Raw genomic sequence first — 11,122 nt, 5'->3', positions numbered from 1 at the left:
TACAATGCATTACCACCTCCGTTTCCTCTGTAAGCAAGAACAGTTTTAAACCTGTGTTTCCCAGATAAATTACGGAACAGCAACGCCTTGGCCTGCTCAGTCTCCTGGTCTCAGTCCATTGTATCTTTATTTTGTGAGCATTTAATGAACGTAGTGTATTCAAGGCCTATTGCAAATGTTGGCATACCTTACCAGCATGTGCAATATGGATTTCGGCAGATCTAGCAGTTACCTGCAGTTATGAGAGTGAGTATGACAATCTATGATGTGGCATTTAGAAGGTTATGTTGGATCTAATGGTGGATTTTTTAGCATTTCGTTTAGCCATCAGACAATGTCATCTGGAAAGGAAAAAAAAATACCTGTATAACCAACCTGTGTATTTGGAAACAAATAGAAATGAAGCAATCACGTAAGAGCAAAGTGTAACTACAAGAATAAAAACAATTGACCATACGTATATCGGTATATAAACTTTTTTGTTTTTCTTTAAGTCCTCTATTCATTTCCCAGAGGTTTCCACATACTATATTTGACACCCTGAATGAAAAGAGCATTTTTTAAAAACTTCCCTCAGCCTCCTCTACTACAAAATTTCCATGCAGGCCGACGGTCACACGACTTTCCTTGGTCTGTAAGGTATGGGTCGCAGAGTACCCGAGGACATTAAAAAGAAACCAACAAGGTAATTACATTAGTTTGTAGGCTACACGCTGTCAGTTTCCTAGGCATATAGTGAAACGATTCTCTGAACTGTCAGTAGTAGTAGTAGTAGTAGCAGTAGTAGTAGTAGTAGTCAAGGAACAGAATACCGAGTATATGATACTGTAAGCATGCACGAGGCATCGGTTAAAAGATGTATACGGAAATCGGTTATTAGCGGAATGACAATAAAATCCAAGCCCACGTTCGGCAAGAGTCGCTAAAATGAGTACCACACAACTGGCTGACATCGGTCGTTTTCGTTGGGGTAGCCCGAGGGCTAGGTTTAAGGATGATAATTTGCTTTACAGTTTTCAAAGCCAACGAATAGGAATGCCAAATACAGGTTGTGGTTACAAATTAACCTATTCCGTAGCCTATGTTAGGTTTTGCGCCTTATTTAATCGGTCGATTTCAGACGAACGCCAATGTACCGTAACAGTCTTCGTTGCTTGTAAGTCGGCGAGTAAGAATCGATTCAAGTTTTATCGATGCAGTTCCAACAACCAATCAGTGGCCAAGACATGAGTGCTCAGTTTTGATATCGGATCAAATAGACAACCAGTTTCTTTCAAGTAATTGTGAAATCGTATTGGAGCTTGTCAGTTCACGTGTTAGTGATTCCTGCAATAACTCATATCATGTGGGGAATCACCAGCTTTTGTTGCTTTGAATTATCTGCTCGGGACTTTAGCAATGAGGTCGATAATATTAAATCAAAACCGTGATCAGTTTTAAAGTTATAAAAGTATGAAGCGGAACAAAAAAATGTTGTATACTTGTGGCCGTCGAAAACCTAACGGGAATTCAGATTAGACAATACACAACTGGCTTGGAGAGCAAAGAACGCTGAACTTTACTTAACCCTAGAACACTAAAGGGGGCCAAATGTTACCTCGCTACTAAATCATCGTAAAGTTAATTACTCCACATTTTATTCAAAGGAAGTAGTAATTTATATGTTATGCATTAGTTAATTACAATTATTATATTTCCAACGGTGTGTTACATACCAAATTAAGTACAAAATGTCCTGTTTTATACCTTACTGCAATCGTAAGCTTTGACGAGCGTTTAATACTCTAGGTTTAACAGAATCCATATACGACCACCCTCCCGTACAGCTATCTCAGGTTGTGTTTTTTTATCAGATTCCAAACCGCTCCACGTATTATATTTGGTCATACCTTTGCCCATACTTCGTTCTGCAAAGTCACTAAGTACACTTAGTCTTTCATATCGTGTGGATAAAGAAGAGAACATTCTCTAGAGAAGATTGTTAGAGCAAAAGAACGTTATCTGAGAAAGTTCTCAATTTGGCATGAATTTAAAAAATCGAAGCACATTCTCTTACGAGGCAGTTAATTCTCAATTGTGTTGTTACTACCACCCCTCCTCCTTGAGAAGGTTCCCAGTGAATGTCGTTTGCCGCGTCCGGCACAGAAAACACGCGTAATCTTACATTTCATTCAACCTGCTGAAACAGGCGAACTATTCAGTTTACTATGTTTCGATTTTACTTTTACGTGCGGTAACAATTTATTATGACGATTACGGATAGTTGTCAAAAAAGCATTTTGTTGCAGTGGTAGAGGATTTTCGATAGGCGGGGAACATTTATGTTTCTGAAGTTTGGTGAACACATTATGCGAACGAAATCTTAAGGTTACATGACATTTTTATCTACTCAAAACTGGAACTCTTGTCACAATTTTCTTATACGAGATAATTTTAATTAAATATGACGCATAATGGTCTACTCGCGGGTCAAGTACGTAAGCGGTCTCCCGTATGGTTTCGTTAAGAGAAGCAGATCGCTGGCTTTGTAATAAGCCTGTTATTAGTTTTTCTGATCCGCCTACTTTTTTCTAACATTACGCGATACCAAATTTAGGCCGTGAGAAAACATGATGAGCATCTGAAAATGTCAGTGACACAGCTGAGTACATTCTCAAGTAGAATATATTCTCCGATTCGTTTTATTCATACAAACCTGAGAATGTTCTCTGAAATTCGAAGAATAAAGTACATTCTCTATTTTATTCATACGACGCTTTTGTTACATAGCTTGAAGTTCTGAGCGTGACGTAAGCGTAATTATTCCGATTATTTGTTAAAAATCAGCAGAGTATTAAACCCCAAGATTAAACCAATGAGTTTACTTTCGCTGATAAATTGAGGAAAAGTATGTTTTACTTATTTGTACATCCAACCAGAACAAATGCGCGTCATCTGAAAAATGCACTGAGCCGAAAAGTTGGATGTTCGACAAGCCGGCCGTGCGATGTGCATCCACTGGCTGGCTGTGTCACTGGCTGCACTGTGTTTAGAGAAAACATGTAAACCCTTGATTCTTTAAAGTATCGAAAAATCCCATGTATAAAACAGCTTAAACATCTGATTATACACACATCAAAAATGTTTTGTATCCCCTCGATTCCTAGAGTTTCGGAACCTGTACAGAAAATTGGAATAGAGATCAACATAAGCATCATCTCCGCCCCTTTTATTACTCATGAAAACCACGCATTGCATGTTGTAACACCACACAGCGAGATCTCCAGAGATGGTGGTCCAGATTGCCGTAACACCGGTACCTCTAATACCCAATAGCACGTCCTCTTGCGTTGATGCATGCCTGTATTCGTCGTGGCATATTATCAACGAGTTCATCAAGGCACTCTTGGTCCAGATTGTCCCACTGCTCAACGGCGATTCGACGTAGATCCCTCAGAAAGGTTGGCGGGTCACGTCGTGCATAAACAGCCCTTCTCAATCTATCCCATGCATGTTTGATAGGGTTCATGTCTGAAGAACATGCTGGCCACTGTAGTTGAGCGATGTCGTTCACAAGATGTGCACGATGGGGGTGCGAATTGTCGTCCATGAAGACGAATACCTCGCTAACATGTTGTATTCGGTCAGAGGATGGCATTCACGTATCGTAACGCCGTTACGGCGCCTTCCATGACCACCAGCGGCGTACGTCGGCCCCACATAATGCTACCCCGAAACAGCAACGAACCTTCACCTTGCTGCAGTCGCTGGACAGTGTGTCTAAGGCGTTCAGCCTGACCGTGTTACATCCAAACACGTCTCCGACGACTGTCTGGTTGTAGGCATATGCGATACTCGTCGGTGAAGAGAACGTGATGTCAATCCTGAGCGGTCCATTTGGCATGTTGTTGGGCTCATCTGTACTGCGCGGCATGGTGTCGTTGTTGCAAAGATGGACCTCGACATGGACGTCGGGAGTGAAGTTAAGCATTATGTAGCTTACTGCACACAGTTAGAGTCGTAACACAACGCCCCGTGGCTGCACGAAAAGCATTATTCAACATGGTGGCGTTGCTGTCAGGGTCCCTCCGAGCCGTAATCCGTAGGTAGCAGTCATACGCTGCAGTAGTAGTCCTTGGGCAACCTGAGCGAGGTTTGTCATCCACAGTTCCTGTCTCTCTGGATCTCCTCCATGTCCGAACAACATCGCCTTGGTTCAGTCTGAGACGCCTGGGCACTTCCTTTGTTGAGAGCCCTTCTCGGCACAAAGTAACAATGCGGCCGCGATCGAACCGCGGTATTGACCGTGTAGGCATGGTTGAACTACAGACAACACGAGCCGTGTACCTTCTTCCTGGTGGAATGACTGGAACTGATCGGCTGTCGGACCTCCTCCGTCAAATAGGTGCTGCTCATGAATGGTTGTTTACATCTTTGGACGGGTTTAGTGACATCTCTGAACAGTGGAAATGAAACTCTTCGCTGGCCATCGTAAGAAAGGTATGGATTTGACTTGGAGTACTGTGATGAAGAGTATGTCCAGTCGTAAGGAAGGTGCAGATATTTCCATTTCCAGAGCCACTGCCGACAGCAGGGTGCGAGAGCACACAGACATCGTAAAGACTTTTCAAACTATTTCGCAGATTCATAGGATGAGGAATCATAAAATCGATTTAAAAGGATCCAACTATTTGGTTATTCACAACCAGGCAGAAGAAGCAAGACTGCGCAGTGTACTATTTAGTTGTGCACAATTCAGGCCAAAGGAGCAAGACTGTTATAATCCATAGTGCCGATCAAGATACTAACGAAAGAACATGTTTTTCACTAGCTCAATGCGTGCCTTGCTGTTGATATTCCAGTATCATCTCTGTTTGCAGTGTTGCCATGACAGTGTACGTTGCACTACAACAGACGAAATCAAATTGTCTTTAGATACGAATCTACTTGACACGGGCGTGGCGATGGTTGTGTACATGTTTGGAGGCCTCACAGTGAGTTCTCATATCCAGCGCCCCACTGCTCTGTGCAGCCATCTCAGAATTGACGGACACTCTTAACGATGAAAATGAGGGCCGTGACAAAGCAACGTTATATGAAGGACAAACACATTTATTTAGGGTATGGCTCATAACATCACAGTAAAAAACACATATCAAGTATGTTGGGTCTAAAATTAGTTCCCAGGAGGAGAACAGCGGAACAAAGTATGGCCACATGGAGCGAGGGCGTCGGGAGAGTGCCTCTCTGGCCTTCTACACTGTCTGCTCACTCTCCATACATGTGTCAGATCGTTTGGGTCGCCAACTGAAGCGATTCCATTTAGTACAGAATAAAGAGCTCGAATTGTATATAAAAATAGATGGTGATAAAGAAGTGATGAGAAAGTCTATGTGAAACTTACCAGTAGGGGCAATGTAACAGAGCAAGCTGTATAAAATTTCAGAGGTTTCAACCACTTCTTTTCGATTCACCGGTACTTTGAAAACTGTGTAATCCACTGCACATAGAGGTATATAGGATATAGTTAGAAGCCTTCGGTGCGACTATCAATTATTTTTCTTCTTCATCGTCATCTTTTTCCCTAGTTATTAATCTGAGTCTTCTGACTACCTACTACACACAAATCCCTTGATAAACGTGTTTACCTGTTCTAATATTCATCAAGTTGTACATCTTTTGCCAGCTACCGCTCCTTTCAGTGCCAGGTGCCTGTATAATGTCATTAATGTTGATAAGATATAGTGCGCTATTGCGGGAAGAGAACCTTGTGGCTAAAGAGAATTGTGTATTTGTGCAATACATTCGTTCATGTAAAGCTCGTGTGGTATTTCTAGACATTTATCGGTACTACAGCAGTAGGGCCAACTGCCTGCATTTCGTTGATCTGTATCTATCTGCGCCCTCAATTACCTCTCTTTCAGGGCCATTTTTTCCTACTATATAAAGTCTGGATTTTCATTATTAAATGCAGAGTGTGGAGGAATAACATCACGTCGATACGAAGTCATAAGGGATGTTAAATGCAAAAACAATATTGCATAGGATAATTGATTAATAACAGTTTCACGACCTTGGAAAGGTGTTACAAAAAGGTACGGCCAAACTTTCAGGAAACATTCCTCACACACAAAGAAAGAAAATGTTATGTGGACATGTGTCCGGAAACGCTTACTTTCCATGTTAGAGCTCATTTTATTACTTCTCTTCAAATCACATTAATCATGGAATGGAAACACACAGCAACAGAACGTACCAGCGTGACTTCAAACACTTTGTTACAGGAAATGTTCAAAATGTCCTCCGTTAGCGATGATACATGCATCCACCCTCCGTCGCATGGAATCCCTGATGCGCTGATGCAGCCCTGGAGAATGGCGTATAGTATCACAGCCGTCCACAATACGAGCACGAAGAGTCTCTACATTTGATACCGGGGTTGCGTAGACAAGAGCTTTCAAATGCTCCCTTAAATGAAAGTCAAGAGGGTTGAGGTCAGGAGAGCGTCGAGGCCATGGAATTGGTCCGCCTCTACCAATCCATCGGTCACCGAATCTGTTGTTGAGAAGTGTACGAACACTTCGACTGAAATGTGCAGGAGCTCCATCGTGCATGAACCACATGTTGTGTCGTACTTGTAAAGGCACATGTTCTAGCAGCACAGGTAGAGTATCCCGTATGAAATCATGATAACGTGCTCCATTGAGCGTAGGTGGAAGAACGAAACTAAAATGAGCTCTAACATGGAAATTAAGCGTTTCCGGACACATGTCCACATAACATCTTTTCTTTATTTGTGTGTGAGGAATGTTTCCTGAAAGTTTGGCCGTACCTTTTTGTAACACCCTGTATACGTTACAGAAATAATAAGTTTGATACATGGGACTAAATTCCTGTGCACACAAAAGTTCAAGCGCCTTCAAAGACATTCATTGCAGTAATAGATGTAAGAATTTTATTTTTTAAAAATATCCTTCGTAGGCATATGTGAAAAGACACACTCTCTCACGCAGAAAAAGAGGCTCTTTGTTCACTGCGACAGCCAGTTGCCCGGAACTTACTGACAGGAAGATTACGTAGCCACAAAATTATTCCAGTGATGAACTAGAAACATGCAGAAGCCTTTTCGTTACTTAAGTGAGGAAAGAATTGTGTCTGAGGTCTGGAAGCTAACGCTGGTGAAACAAAGATTTGGAATTGGATCTCAGTTCGGTAATATAATTTTTATGGGCTACTACCACTTCGTATTTACGAATAACAGCAAATCGGTCTGTTGTTTGGATTCCACAGTAAACATCCCACTCACTGACTTGGTGAGCTGGTTGTCGGATAGCAGGATGACTAGGTCAAATCGTTTCTATCTCAACTATTATATTTGTACAAAACTGAGATATTCTATCATTTACAGCACAACGGAATATACTGTTTGCCCGATACGATAACGGTACATAGTGGATTATACTGTGTATGACTATTATTACTAATGAAGTATCGCTTGGAGTGGTCGAAAATGTCTCACCACTTCTGACGGTGCAGTGTAGCACAGGTTGTTCCAAAGCCTTTGTGTCAAATGTCTATGGGTGACAGTAACGTCATGTGGAACAACTTTCATTGCAGACAAAATGTCAGCTGACGCTCTCCAGTGAAGCTAGGCATCCTTTAGTATTCGCCAGCCCTGGGGTGAAGAGAATTCTCGGAACTAGCAGAGCCTAACAACCACGTGTGCTGCATACTGCCTAACTCAGTAAACTGACAGTTACCTTCAACTTGAAAACCTTAAGAACAAGTGTCTCTAAGGGAAGAAAGATGTTTTAGAAGCGGACCAGGAACATTAATTTTGCTGGGCCTATCCCCTTTCGTTCGGAGCAGATGACTGGACTATAGGCAATAAATAAGGCATACACATGTCACAGAGTGCTTACTCCCTGCCACCTCTCATGGGAATAAGCAACACTAAAAGGGCGCCTAGAGTTGCCAGGGAGCATAGTTAACATTTCTTTTCTAGCAAAAGTTGGTCTCCGTGGCGTGATCTAACATCCCTAGACGTTTGATGCAAAGACTCTGAAACACCCTGCATTCCATCTCTTCGTGCAACCATGACCGGCCTCTTAAGGATAAGTCTATATTCCTTTTTTTTTTTTCTTTTCATTCAAACGTTGTTCGAGAATGCTGGACCATCAGGATTAAAAGGGTGGAGCGATTGACTGAGCTGAGCTTGGATCACACGTTTTACATAAAACATTTACTGCAACTTTTATTAAATTTAGCATTAACATGTTTCAACATCTCAAAGAAATATGAATTTAAGAACAAGTCAAGACTGTTTAAAAGACTTAATCTTTTACTTACATGGATCATTTAAAAAAACATTACAGCAAATAACCTCTCAACAAGACAGCTTTAACCGAAATGTCTTTCAATTATTTAAACAGATTTGACAGTAACGGTGAATTCAGAAAACACAATATTAGAAAAAAGAAAGGCTGGCACATAATGGAACAGTCAAAAAAATTCTTATCTGAAGAAAGAATTTATGCTTTAGTTATCAACAAACTGACGACTAATACTTAACTGTGCCGTATAACCCACAACGTCCTTGAGGAAGATATACTTTGGTTAAGACAAGCCGGAAAGTGCGGCTTAGTTGTAAAAGGGTAAACTAAAAACCAGGCAATACATACATGCAACCATAACTACCAAAGGAAACTTTTGATCATATGGTCCTCTTCCGTACATTAATACACAAACATAGGGAACGAAGCTGCTTAGAGACTGTTACATAAATCACAAGGAAAACAATTTTCGACACGTCCAATTATTATTAGAAAATGCTGTTATAATAAATACGGTACATTCATGATAATAGACTATAAGGCAAAACAACGTTAGCTTCCCTTGTTCACTAAGTGCTGTATCGGCGTCATTCTCCTTTTGACGTTTGGCACGAATTTAGCACATCGATTGTTTCAAGTAATAAAGAGAGAGGAAATCGAACCTGCAACAGACTATAATAAATAGCCGGTTATCACTGTTCTTAACATCAAGGCAATTCAATACTTTTTTCCTTTTACTTCAGCTGCTGACCAGCGTAAATATCAGCACACATCCCAGTAGCTGATAGTTAATCATGTGAGTGGAACTCAGTTTCAGAAAATAGCAAGCAGAAGCGACAGCGCCCAAAGAAACGCTATGTGCCTTAATACAGTTACACGGTCATTCGGCGGACTCATTGCAGCTCACAGCCGTCCAAGACGGAACTCAGCATGTATGACAGTACCTTTTAGCACATAGAGTAACCGCAGCCCATGCTCGCACACACGCCACACATTCTCATTCTTCCATCGTACAGGCCCAGCATGATACAGACGTCCAGTACGCAGTCTTTCAGAACATAAACTTAGACACATGCCAGGGCAGCTGCGGACGCCTGTTTACTAGACAAGCCGTCACAACTGTCTGCATCCTCCTCCCGCCCCGTACCGTCGCTGTCCATTTCCTCATTGCTGGCTTACAGATAAACATTCTTTCTGGCAGCGGTCTCGTAAATCGCCAACGTAGGTCATGCGTTGGAACAGTGCCAACCATAGTACAACCTATACTAAGTTATCTACACTCAGTTTTACACATATAGGTGAATCTTGGTTCACGATAAAAACTTTCTTTATGCGACATATTATTAACTTTTTAGGCCTCAAAAATAATTTTGGTGCAGATCGTGAACTTGTCGTTCCATTTACCGCATTGTGCAATGAAGCATGTGCTCTTCAGCATCGTACTCCACTGTGAATTGCTTCTTTTATGGTTTCTACAGTGCTGGTAAATCATGGCTTTAGCAGTGTTGGATAATGCATGGACATCCAACACCTCGTTGTCCATTTCTGGTATATACTTAACAACAACAGAATTCACCCAGCCTACCGGTTTCTGTGGTATTTTTTGTCAGGATTTACTCTCGGTCAAATGCGTTGAAATCAACATCTGACTTGATCCCTAGTGCTGAACATCTCCTGTAAATATGACCTTTCTGTGTCAAGCATTTAAACATGAACTGATGCACATTTCTTTAGGAACTAGTTTGCTAACTGCTTTCGACGTGGGAAGTCCACTGGCTGCAATGTGTGTACCTTTCAAGGATGATACGGATGGAATTACAGTGGGTGAATCGGAAACAACCTAAGACTTAGAATGCGCATTCTTTGGCGAAATAACTCAATACTGTGGACTGATTAGACTTCCTCTCGACACCCATAATGACAGGTGAGCTCACTGCAGTCTTAGACTGTTGCTGCTACTCGTATTTCAAAGGAGTCCAGCACAGTAACTTCATCTCATTCCTTTATTCACAGCGTCCATTACAGTTTCAGTTGCTGTTATACACACACGTTGCAGATTTTTCACAGCACAGATGGCATAAGAGTCTCTTATTCCCCGACATCCTCCCACCCCCGTTCAACCTCAAGGAGGATGACGTGTTGGACCAGTCGACAGATCTTGTGCCAACATCTGACTGCCAGAGAATGATGCATCTTATTTTGTTGTCTCTGCCGTACCGCACCTCTTCCGCCACTGTTCTCTTCCATAAATGCCATGGTTTGATATCCTCCTGAAGTAGAACGACTTCCCTAACTCTTGGTTTCATTCTTTATGGATGTCCCTTCACCTTGTGGTAGCTTCATAACATCAGGAGGTATTCGTTTTCCATCCTACACGAAATGTCCTCATTGACCTTTTGTCTTAGAACACCGTGGCAAGATCCCTCCTAGTTGCTGGTTCTGGCCCACATGGAATAGTTACTATTTTGGTACTATTTAAGAATTTAAGAAGTGGGCTGGCGTCAGTGCCACATTGCTCTCTCCATGAATGAAGGATCTCGAGTTTACTGTAGCTTCTATTCCTATCAAAATGGTGTTTACGACCTCTTCCTCCACCTGACAGCGACTAAGCACATACCTCAAGCAACACTCGAAGGAGCATATCATTTGTTCCCACCAGCTTCCGCACCAAACGGCCCTTGGTGGTATGTACCTCCAGGTGAGTCCATGGTGGACACAGTAATACTGTGCGTCAGTATGCTGGACAGTTTAGAAGACCTCAGACGTTTCTGTCTTGGCACATGGAATGTTGGAGCATTGTCTGAGTAAAC

At 41.9% G+C, this 11,122-nt stretch overlaps 1 long non-coding RNA gene across 1 annotated transcript in view; it reads right to left on the bottom strand.

Moving 5' to 3' along the window:
- Nucleotides 1–215: 215 nt before the first annotated feature.
- Nucleotides 216–11,122, bottom strand: part of LOC126236483 (uncharacterized) — a 102,887-nt gene continuing 91,980 nt past the window's right edge. Inside the window, exon 3 of the long non-coding RNA XR_007544922.1 lies at nucleotides 216–341. This is a non-coding gene — a long non-coding RNA (uncharacterized LOC126236483). The remainder of the gene's footprint in view (nucleotides 342–11,122) is intronic.

Source organism: Schistocerca nitens, chromosome 2 (genome assembly GCF_023898315.1).
Source record: "Schistocerca nitens isolate TAMUIC-IGC-003100 chromosome 2, iqSchNite1.1, whole genome shotgun sequence".
Taxonomy (NCBI): domain Eukaryota; kingdom Metazoa; phylum Arthropoda; class Insecta; order Orthoptera; family Acrididae; genus Schistocerca; species Schistocerca nitens.
The sequence above is the reverse complement of the archived record's forward strand: the minus strand, read 5'-3'. Positions and strand labels throughout refer to the sequence as shown.